Consider the following 10,236-nt stretch of genomic DNA (forward strand, 5'->3'; position numbering starts at 1 on the left):
GCTTTCATTTGTGTGGTCAGACACTGATGTTGGACGAGAGGGTCTAGCTTGCAATCTCTGTTTTAGTTCATCCTAAAGCTGTTTGATGGGGTTTGATGTCAGGGCCCTCTGCATTGTACATTTTAAACTTAGGCTTGGGTGCAGCTGCTCAGCCATGGAAACCCATCTTGTGAACACACAGTTCTTTTGCTGGTGCTACTTCCAGTTTGAAACTCTTCAGTGAGCGAATCAACAGAGAATATGCACTGTGTGCTTCAGCACTCGGCAGCCCGCTCTGTGAGTTTGCGTGGCTGAGCTGTTGTTGCTTCTTGGTGCTTTCACTTCACAATAACATCACTTACAGTTGGCTGGGGCAGATCTAGCAGGACAGACATTTCATGAACTGACTCAATGCAGAGGCGACATCCTATGACAGTGTCATGTTTAAAGTCACTGAGCTTATCAGTACGACCCTCTACTGCCAGTGTTTGTCTACGGATACTGCAAGGCTGTGTGCTTAATTTTATCCACCTGTTAGCAATGGGTTTGGCTGAAACAGCTGAACTCAATAAATAGGAGGTGTGTCCCAATACTTTTGTCCATATTTATATTTATATTTATATATATATTTATATGTTCTTAAGATATATACTTACCTATAGCCCTGCTTTGTGTAGTCAGGTGTTGTTTCAATTTTTATGATTTCTTTCTCTGAAATTTTGCAAAGTGATAAAGTTGAAACAGCACTGAACAGGATGAGTGATGACACAAAGTGATATGAGGAAGAGCAGAAAACCTTTTTTACACACATGTTAAACAGAAACAGTTTAGGGTTAAATGAATGTCCCCCAAATATCTTCTCATCTCTCTTCTCATTATGAAACCTCATTCTGGGTATACATTACTATTAATACTACTACTACTACTACTACTACTACTACTACTAATAATAATAATAATAAAAGTAAGAAGAAGAAGAATTGAAGAGTTAATTTGCAAAAACAATAAATGCCTTCTTTAAAAAAAAAGCTGACTGTCATGAGTTATTTTTTAACACATAAGAACCATAAATATGTTTTGTCACAAAAGCTGTTATTGTTTACTGTCCAGGCATTGCAAGTTCACTTTTTACAGCAGAAACGGTCAAACGCCAATGCTGTTCTCCAGCAGAACCCAATAAGTCTGCTTAGTGAATCACCTGGAAAAAAAATATTTAAGGTTCACAATTGGACCTTAAAACCACTGTTGTACCTTTAAGGGAACATTTACATTGTTTGTAACTTGATGAATGAAAAATGTACCTGAACAAAACCTTTATTACTAACAGTGTACAAAATGCAGCATGTGCTCAGTGACAGCAACAGAGCTCAGTGTGTCTAACAGCAAACCACTGTGGATTCAGCCATGTAAGCACAATTCATACTGGACATAAAGTGCAATATTTGGGTGTAAAAGCCAAAATTTCAACTCACATAGTGCACTATATAGGGAGCAGTGAGCTGTTTGAGATTCAGCCTTAGGATTTTCCAAGCTTTGATCTTGATATTTAATATTGACCATTAATGAACTGTTTTTGTTGCAGTTTTCAGCTCTTTACCTCTTTGTTTTATGTTAAAGAATGTTAAATATTGCACTTAAAAGAAACTTGTGTCCATTACACGGCCATATTTAACTTTGAAACATGAAATGACCATTGGAATTCTTCAAGTTTACTACCACTATTAAATAATGAAATGTATTATTAGAGAGCATTAGATTGTCTTTCTCCTTGCACAACTTGCCTCGAGGTGTTATAACCCTGGGTTTCTCCTGCTTTGTATAGTATAGTAAGACTTCCTCCTTGCAGCTCCTGCCTCTACTCGTTGTAATCCTGAAAGACACAGATAACACAGTCAGAGTTTTGGAGTATCATTTAATATAAATATTTTCTTTATTTTGTATATTGCAGTTTTACAGACTGCAGCCCCTGTTTATAGAGAGCGGCTCCTTTTTGTGCAGCTGCTGTCAGCTTGATTCATTGCGGTATGTTTAAATGCAAATTTTCACAGGTGACAAGAGGAGACAGAGAGCTGATGGAAGGAGATCATCTGTTGATCTTAGTTCGCTCTAGTTTTTCTTTATCAGCTTGGTGTCTTGGAGCTCTTAGGCATATGTGATTTAACACACTACCAGCTGACCTACAGAACACTGACTCAAGCAGCTCACACTGTACAGATTTACTGATTTATATATGAAATATTTTCATCTATTGCTCCACTGTAATTTGGCCATTTTGCTACATGTGTGTCTGAGCTGTATGTGATATCAGTGAGTTTGTGTGAGACCCAGTAACAACTGTTATTATCACACATTTATTTCTTCTTTATTCAAAATAATACATGATTACTGCATCACCTAAAACATTAGATTGCTTAATTAATCAGAGCAGTTCTCCTGTTTGCCATTTATTAAGTAAAAATTGTCTTTTTTTTCTGTTGTCTTAATTTGATTATATTAAAAGTTTAATAATCCAAAGTAATGGAAAGTAATCAGATTATGTTACTTCTAAAGTTAGATACTCACACATAGCCCTGCTTTGGGCAGCTGGAGTGTACTTTTTCCACTTTTTGGATCATTTTTTCTGGAATTTTAAAATGGACAAAGTTGAAACAGCACTGGTCAGGATGTCCAATGTAGTGAGCTGATGAAGAGGAGAAGAAAACATTATTGGTTTCTGTTTTAATTACTGTAAAAACCAACACGCCTTCATCAGCTCCACTACAGCTACACCTGAACACAAAGCACATGTTAAATACAGACTGTTCAGGGTTAAATGACTGTATATCAACCATCAAAATCAAACTACTACTACTACTACTACTACTAATAATAATAATAATAATAATAATAACATCAATAATAATAATAATAAGAAGAAGAATATGGCAATTAACAGTGATAGTAGATGTTATTATTATTAGCATTGTGAATACTACTACTAATAAATATAATGATAGTTAATAATATTACTTGAATTTTGTTATTCCATCCATCCATCCATCATCTAAACCGCTTATCCTTCTGGGTCGTGGTGGGGTGCTGGAGCCTATCCCAGCTGTCATTGGGTGGAAGGCAGGATACACCCTGGACAGGTCGCCAGTCCATCACAGGGCAGACAGACAGACATACACATTCACACACACACTCACACCTAGGGGCAATTCAGCATGTCCAGTCAGCCTGACTGCATGTTTTTGGACTGTGGGAGGAAACCGGAGTACCCAGAGGAAACCCACGCAGACACGGGGAGAACATACAAACTCCACACAGAAACGACCCTGGTCACCCGGCCGGGAATCGAACCCAGGACATTCTTGCTGTGAGGCGACAGCGCTGCCCACTGCGCCACCGTGCCGCCCGAATTTTGTTATTATTATTATTAATTATTATTATTATTATTACTACATGCTACACTTTTTTTTTTTTTATTAAACTCCAATATGTTAACCTTAGCAAATAAAAAGAATGTGTGCACTAAAATCTGCAGACAAATACCAAACTGTGCAGGCCATGTTCACTTATTTAACTTTGGCATACGACTCTATTGTAGTATCTGTTTATAAAGAGATAAAATGAATTATTAAGATGTAAAAATAAAAATAAAAATTATTGTTAAGATGTTATAAACTCACGCTCAGCATCTGAGGAGACGGTCATCAGCAGGACCAGCCCCAACACCAAACACACACAGCTCATCTTCATCTCCATCTTCTCTGCAGGCGTCTGAAGCTCTGAATGTTTCTCTCTCCGTCTGTATTTCCAGTTTTAGCTGGTAAGGCTCTATTTAAATTAGCTTATTTTCAAACATTGATTACAAGCCGGCAGTTCTACCCACCCCCCCACCACCACCACCACCCCCACCGCTCACCACATCTTCCTCTCAGTGCGCTGAGCAGAAGCTCTAGCGTGAAAATGACCCATGATAGCGTCTCAGATGTATCTGATAAATGCAGTACACGAGTCTGCAGACAGTCAGTGAAGCTCTGTTCATGCAGCAATCAGTTAATATATCATCCTTTAACTTTAATTACACCCAAACTGTTCTATAATTCAGTCTGTTAAAGCTAATTTGATGCATATGTGTAAACTTATTGTAGAGAACTACACAAACAACTTTTCATCTTTTAATTTTTTTTTCATCTGGCTTACATATCTTCAAAATTGCAAATACAATAACTTCTCTTTTATGTGCAAAACCAAGAGGAAATGGAAAACAGGACTCCTAACAACCAAGTGGAAGACCTGGTTGACATCAAAACTGCCCCCATCAGATAAACAGCACTTAATGCTTTCATCTCTGAGAGAGAGGAGAAAATCAAGCTGCTTCAGGGGGAGAGGTGGAGAGACCAGATTGATGTTGCATACTGAAGTGAAAGTTCTTGAGTGCAGGAGACCTGAAGCTTCTTGACCTTCACCCTCCACTGAATGGACACATGATCTCTGATGGTGAGAAGCTGAGACACTACTGGAGCTCATCAACAGTCCATTAGATAGTGAGGGCTCCTCTGTCCACAGCAGCATATTTCTGTCTGGACAGGGAAGCTCTCACTATCAGATGGACTGTTGATGAGCTCTAGTTCTGTCTCAGCTTCTCACCTTCATCAGGTCCTGCACTCAAGAACTTTCCCTTCAGTGTATAACATTGGTCTCTCCACTGTAATGTTGAAGGTCTCTGTCAGCTAAATACATTCTGGTCAGGTGACAGTGGCTCCTCGGCAAGAACTCAGGCATCCTGAACTATCGGGTGCCCTGAACACATCTGTTTACATGCAGTACTGTCTACTGGTTGTAGGTCATTCAGTGGATTTCTCTGATGAATTTAGAAGCTCTTAAGCAAGATATCCTCACATGAGTGCCAATTTGTGTTCCACAGATCAAATTTAAACAAGCTGGTTAGCTGGTTGGAATGTTGGCCAGTCAATGGGCCTTTCTGTCAGCATTGGCGGTTCTTGGGTGAATTTAATGATTCTGTTCTAGGCAAAAGACAGGAATGGGGCTCCCTGGAATGGGGCATAACATTCTAAGTTGCAAATAAAATAGACATTTTCATTTTATTAACTGAAATGATCTCAAATGAATGATATTAATATTGTTTGTATTGTTATATATTGTTTGTTTTAATCCCTTTTTACATTCTAAGACTACAGGGAGCTATTCTTAGGTTATAGAAGTGTGTAATAAAACTTTGGGCCTGCTGACAGGCTCTGGCCATGTAACAGGTTGAGAAATATGTTGAAAACAAGTTCAATTATCTGCCAGTGTAGTGTTTGGTAACATAAAGTAACATACACCGTTCAGCCGTAACATTATGACCACCTCCTTGTTTCTACGCTCATTGTCCATCAGCTCCACTTACTATATAGGTGCACTTTGTAGTTCTACAGTTACAGACTGTAGTCCATCTGTTTCTCTGCATACTTTGTTAGCCCCCTTTTACCCTGTTCTTCAGTGGTCAGGACCCTCATGGACCCTCACAGAGCAGGTACTATTTGGGTGGTGGAGAAACGGATGGAAAAATGGACAATGAGCGTAGAAACAAGGAGGTGGTCATAATGTAATGCCTGATCAGTGTATATATGGGTGTTCTCAGATGTTTTCTATTGATATGCCATTGTTCTGTGTCCTGATGAAGGCCTGAGGCTGCAATGAAGAAGCAGTCGGCACATTTTTATACTTGCACATTTTAAAATTGCCATGTTTCAATAAAGGCTTTTTATACAATGCGCCTGGGATTTCTTTGTTCTGGGATTTATTTTGCTCATGGCTTATGGATGCGGATGGATACTTTTTAGGTTTTTAGCCTCTCCTAGCATAGAACCATTTCTTTTTTGAGTTTTCTGCACCCATGCCTCAGGAGCGCCTGTCTTTTTGTTTAATTTTTGTGACCTCTGTAGCACTTCTTCATTTCTGTTGAATAATATCAATATCAAACCAAAAAACCTCCTCTTCATCTCTTCACCTCCTCTGTGGATTGTTAGTGCATTTTTCCTAGCAGTCTGTCTTCTTGCGGTTGTGTTATCACATAATAAGATGGAACAGTCCATTATAATCATGATAGGGGGAGGGTCCACATTGAAATTACTAAAAAGAATTGCTATTATCACAAATAACAGCTATTTTTATCATGTATATATAATTCAGAACAGATTATTGAATATCAACTTTACAGTAAATCTAATCTGCATTTTCATGGGCCTACTTTTGCCTAGTGCAAAGACCACCCCTGGTTCTTGGTCATGTTAAACGCTGCATACAAAAGTCTTGCAAGACTATCCTTTCACCTCCTTCATAAGCTATAACCCAAAACTCAACACCACTGCTTGTTTTATATACAGACAGCTTTCAACATATTGTTTTATTATTATTATTATTATTATTATTGTCTAATCTGTTTACCTAAATGTGCACTATTATCAGACAATTATACTAAACACATAATGGGTCACCTTTATCTCTTCATTACACACAGTTGTTGTAGTTTTGTTTGTGAATGTTATACACAGTCAATATCACTACATCACTATCACTGCATCTATAATATCCACATAATACTATGACAATATAAACAATAGTGTACATTATGTATTGTTTTATTTTGATTCACAGCATAGAATGAGCATTAATAATATTAAAGGAAAGCAATACACTGTATTGTACAGATGTAATGTAATGTACTTGTTTTGCTCTGTCATGCATTATTTTATTTCAATCACTGGTAATATTGAAAAAGCAAAGCACTGATTGATAAAATCCTGTGATGATTAAAGGGTTTTGTAAAGCTTTTAGCCGCACTGTGTGCTGCGTCTGGGTTCCGTTGAAGCTGCAGCTCTGAAATCTAGTTCTAGTTCAGGTCCTTCTTGCAGAATCTGCCCCTCTTCGTTGTGACCCTAAAATATGCATATCAGATTTAATATAGAAACAAATGTGTTTGTGATATATTAAAACAGTGAACTACACATCACTGTCGGAACAAAATCTTATCTTCAATTTTTTAAATAAGATTTGAAAGCAGTAGCTGTCATTTGCATTGGCCCCATTGTTCCAAAACTAGGTGGAAAAAATCTTATTACATTAAAGCAGCACTATGTAATACTTTTTTTTTGGTAAAACTGAAAGTAGTAGCTTTACTGAGTATGGAGAAAACAGAACACACTACTACAAAATACAATGAGAGTGCACTGCTGCGAGTCGCCCTGTAAAGCCTGAAATAATCATTTAAAAGTCCAAGGCGTTTTCACGTCACACACGCAGGCTCAAAAGACTGGCTCGATGTTTAGGCCACAAATGATCTCAAAACCAATATCATACTGATGAAGATGTGATGACAATACTAGATAATTCACTCACATCCTCAGAAGACGCTCCTTCACCCAGTTTAGACTAAATTCTCTTTGAATTCTCTTTCAAGGCACTCACAAAAATCCACTTGTGGGGCTCTAAAGCACAACTGATGTTCCAAAATGTTCTTATGCATGTTGCATGCAATTAGAGATTCCCACCAGAGAGGTCTCCAAATCCCCCAAACTTGCAAAGCATTGCTTTAACTAACATTAAAGTTAGGAATATTTTTTCCCTTCCCCTGAACATTTCCCATTTTAGAGACATAACAGTTTGTTCAGTGACAGTGACATGACAAGGATATACATAGTGAGATGACAGTGATATTGATCTTACATACAAGGCAGATACTCACACATAGCCAGACTTTGGGCAGGCGGAATGTATTTTTTCTTCTTTTAGTATTTCTGTAGCTGGAATTTTAAAAGTGATGAAGCTGAAACAGCATGAATCAGGATGGCAAAGACCATGAGCTGAGGAAGAGGAGAAGAAAGATTTTGAAGCTCTTCTAGTTGTACTTCTACTACTACTACTACTACTACTACTACTACTACTAATAATAATAATAATAATAATAATAATTATAATAGTGGTTATTTTAATGAAAATAGATTACAAAATTGTTATTGTTGATTATCATCATCAATAGTAATTGTACTCACTGCTTTTTTTGTTGTAGTACTAATTATTATTATCAGTAGTAGTAGTATTGTCAGTGGGCCTGATTCACCAATATCTTTCCAAGTTTTTTCCTAAATTTGTTCTTGAGAAAATTCACTCAAGAACACTAAGAAAAAGTCTATGTCAGATTCTTGATGTGTTCTTAAAGTGCAGAACTGTTCACACCTTTGTGCTCTTGAGTGTGTGTAGATTCTGTTCTTACCTAAGAAAAATCCTACATGAGAAAACACTGATGAATATCAGAGTCTGTGTAAGGTGTGTGTTTTAGGAAGAAATTTCTCAAGAACGGTTGGTGAACGAGGCCCAGTCTTATTGCTGTTACAATCAGAGGTGGGAATAATGTCAAACTGTATTAAACTGAAATTATGAGCACAAAGCAAGAGGCTCAAAGTAATACACATCTACGTGTAAATACATTCAATTAAATCCAAGTGAAAGTTACAGATAAAGAGTCAGTACATCCTTTAACTGTTCAGAAATATTTTCAGATTGTGATTGTGGACCTACAAAAAAAAAAAATCACTCAATTATTCAAATAGTTTTTCAATAAACAACTAATGTACTCTTACTTGAGTAACTTCTTTTATTAATACTTTCCACTCAAGTAAATTATCACTAGAGTAACAGCACTTTTACATAAGTAGGGATTTGTAGTGCTCTTTACACTCCTAACAAAGTATAATTACTTGAGTATTTTCCACCCCAGTTATGTGTTATTCTGTGCCAAGATCTGACTGCAAAGCTAGAAAGCGCATTAAGATATTATAAACTCACGACAAGCATCTGAGGGGACGGTCGTCAGCAGGACCAGTACCAGGACCAAACACACACAGCTCATCTTCATCTCCATCTTCTCTGCAGGCGTCTGAAGCTCTGAACGTTTCTCTCTCCGTCTGTATCTCCAGTTTGAGCTGCTAAGTCTCTCTCACTCTTTTTTAAAAATCACTTCATCTTGAATCGTTTATTAAAGGCTCTGCCCTCCAATGACTCCCCCCCCCCTTCACCACATCTTCCTCTCAGAGTGCAGAGCAGAAGCTCTAGTATGAAGATGACCCATGACAGCAGATCTGATGAGTCTGATAAGCTCAGTGCACTAAACATCAGACAGTTACTGAAAACCTGTGATGCAGTTTATCTATTATGCAATAACTCATCAATACACTTCAGGAAATTAAATCAAAATTGCTACACTACATATCTAAATGTGTGTAGACACTCCTAATTAGTGTGTTTGGTAACACACACTGTTGACAGATGCATAAAACCAAGCATACAGTCATGCAGTCTCCACAGACAAACACTGGCAGTAGACTAAGTCATACGGAAGAGCTCGGAGATTTTCAACACGGCTCTGTCTCAGGATGACACCTGTCCGCAAAGTCTGTCAAATTTCTGCTCTGCCTGATCAAATGTAAGTGCTGTTACTGTGACGTGGAAACATCTAGGAGCAACAGCTCACCTACAAAAGGGAAGGGAAAAACAACACATAGGATAAAAACAGATCTACTAAGTGCTGAAGCGCATAGCACAAACATTTTGTCAAATGGGCACATGTGCGATGTCCTAAGTGACTCATCTTTGTCTGTGGTTCATCATTTGACTCATCATTGCAGGAGGCCTATAGTAAATTTGTTATACACTCAAAAAGAAAGAAAAAAACGAATGCTGATTTGGTTTATTTGCCGTGTAATGCTGCTCAACCGTTTCTTTCTATTTGGTCAGAGATGGAGAGTAATCAGTGATAATTTAAATCAACTTAGCAGAGTGGACAAGAGCAGCAGAATAAGGATGACAGCCTCAAGTGCTGCTGGTCATAACTTGTGGTGACTGGCAGGAAATCACAATTTACTTTGAGAAACAGGTTGGTTTCCTGTATTACATGGCCAACTGGAGGGGGAACCCACTGAGCTTTTGGTCCTAAACCAATTATAGATCAATGTGTCCATGTACTGTTACCACCCCACATTTTGTCTAGGGTGCTGTTTGATCGGTTACAAGTGGCATTAAAATATTGAACCTCATGATGAAGGGATAAAAGCATTAGGAACAGACAAACAAGAGCTTTTTTAAGCCATTCTATCTAAACAAACCACAATGAAAAGGCTGTGCTTTCATACCTAGTACCACACAGGAAGAATCAAACTGAAGAGGAAAAGAACAAAAAACATGCCAACTCAACAAAAAGTACTTAGTTAAACT

General features: G+C 37.8%; 2 long non-coding RNA genes across 2 annotated transcripts; both read right to left on the minus strand.

Moving 5' to 3' along the window:
- Positions 1-1,479: 1,479 nt before the first annotated feature.
- LOC118806667 lies at positions 1,480-3,014 on the minus strand. The gene is made up of 3 exons (XR_005007139.1): positions 2,989-3,014; positions 2,542-2,659; positions 1,480-1,849 (listed from the first exon to the last, which is right to left on the minus strand). It is a non-coding gene; the product is annotated as an uncharacterized LOC118806667 (long non-coding RNA).
- Positions 3,015-6,587: 3,573 nt separating this feature from the next.
- Positions 6,588-8,981, minus strand: LOC118806665. The gene is made up of 3 exons (XR_005007137.1): positions 8,812-8,981; positions 7,712-7,829; positions 6,588-6,905 (listed from the first exon to the last, which is right to left on the minus strand). It is a non-coding gene; the product is annotated as an uncharacterized LOC118806665 (long non-coding RNA).
- Positions 8,982-10,236: the final 1,255 nt, after the last annotated feature.

The sequence above is a fragment of the Colossoma macropomum genome, unplaced genomic scaffold, assembly GCF_904425465.1.
Source record: "Colossoma macropomum unplaced genomic scaffold, Colossoma_macropomum, whole genome shotgun sequence".
Lineage (NCBI taxonomy): Eukaryota > Metazoa > Chordata > Actinopteri > Characiformes > Serrasalmidae > Colossoma > Colossoma macropomum.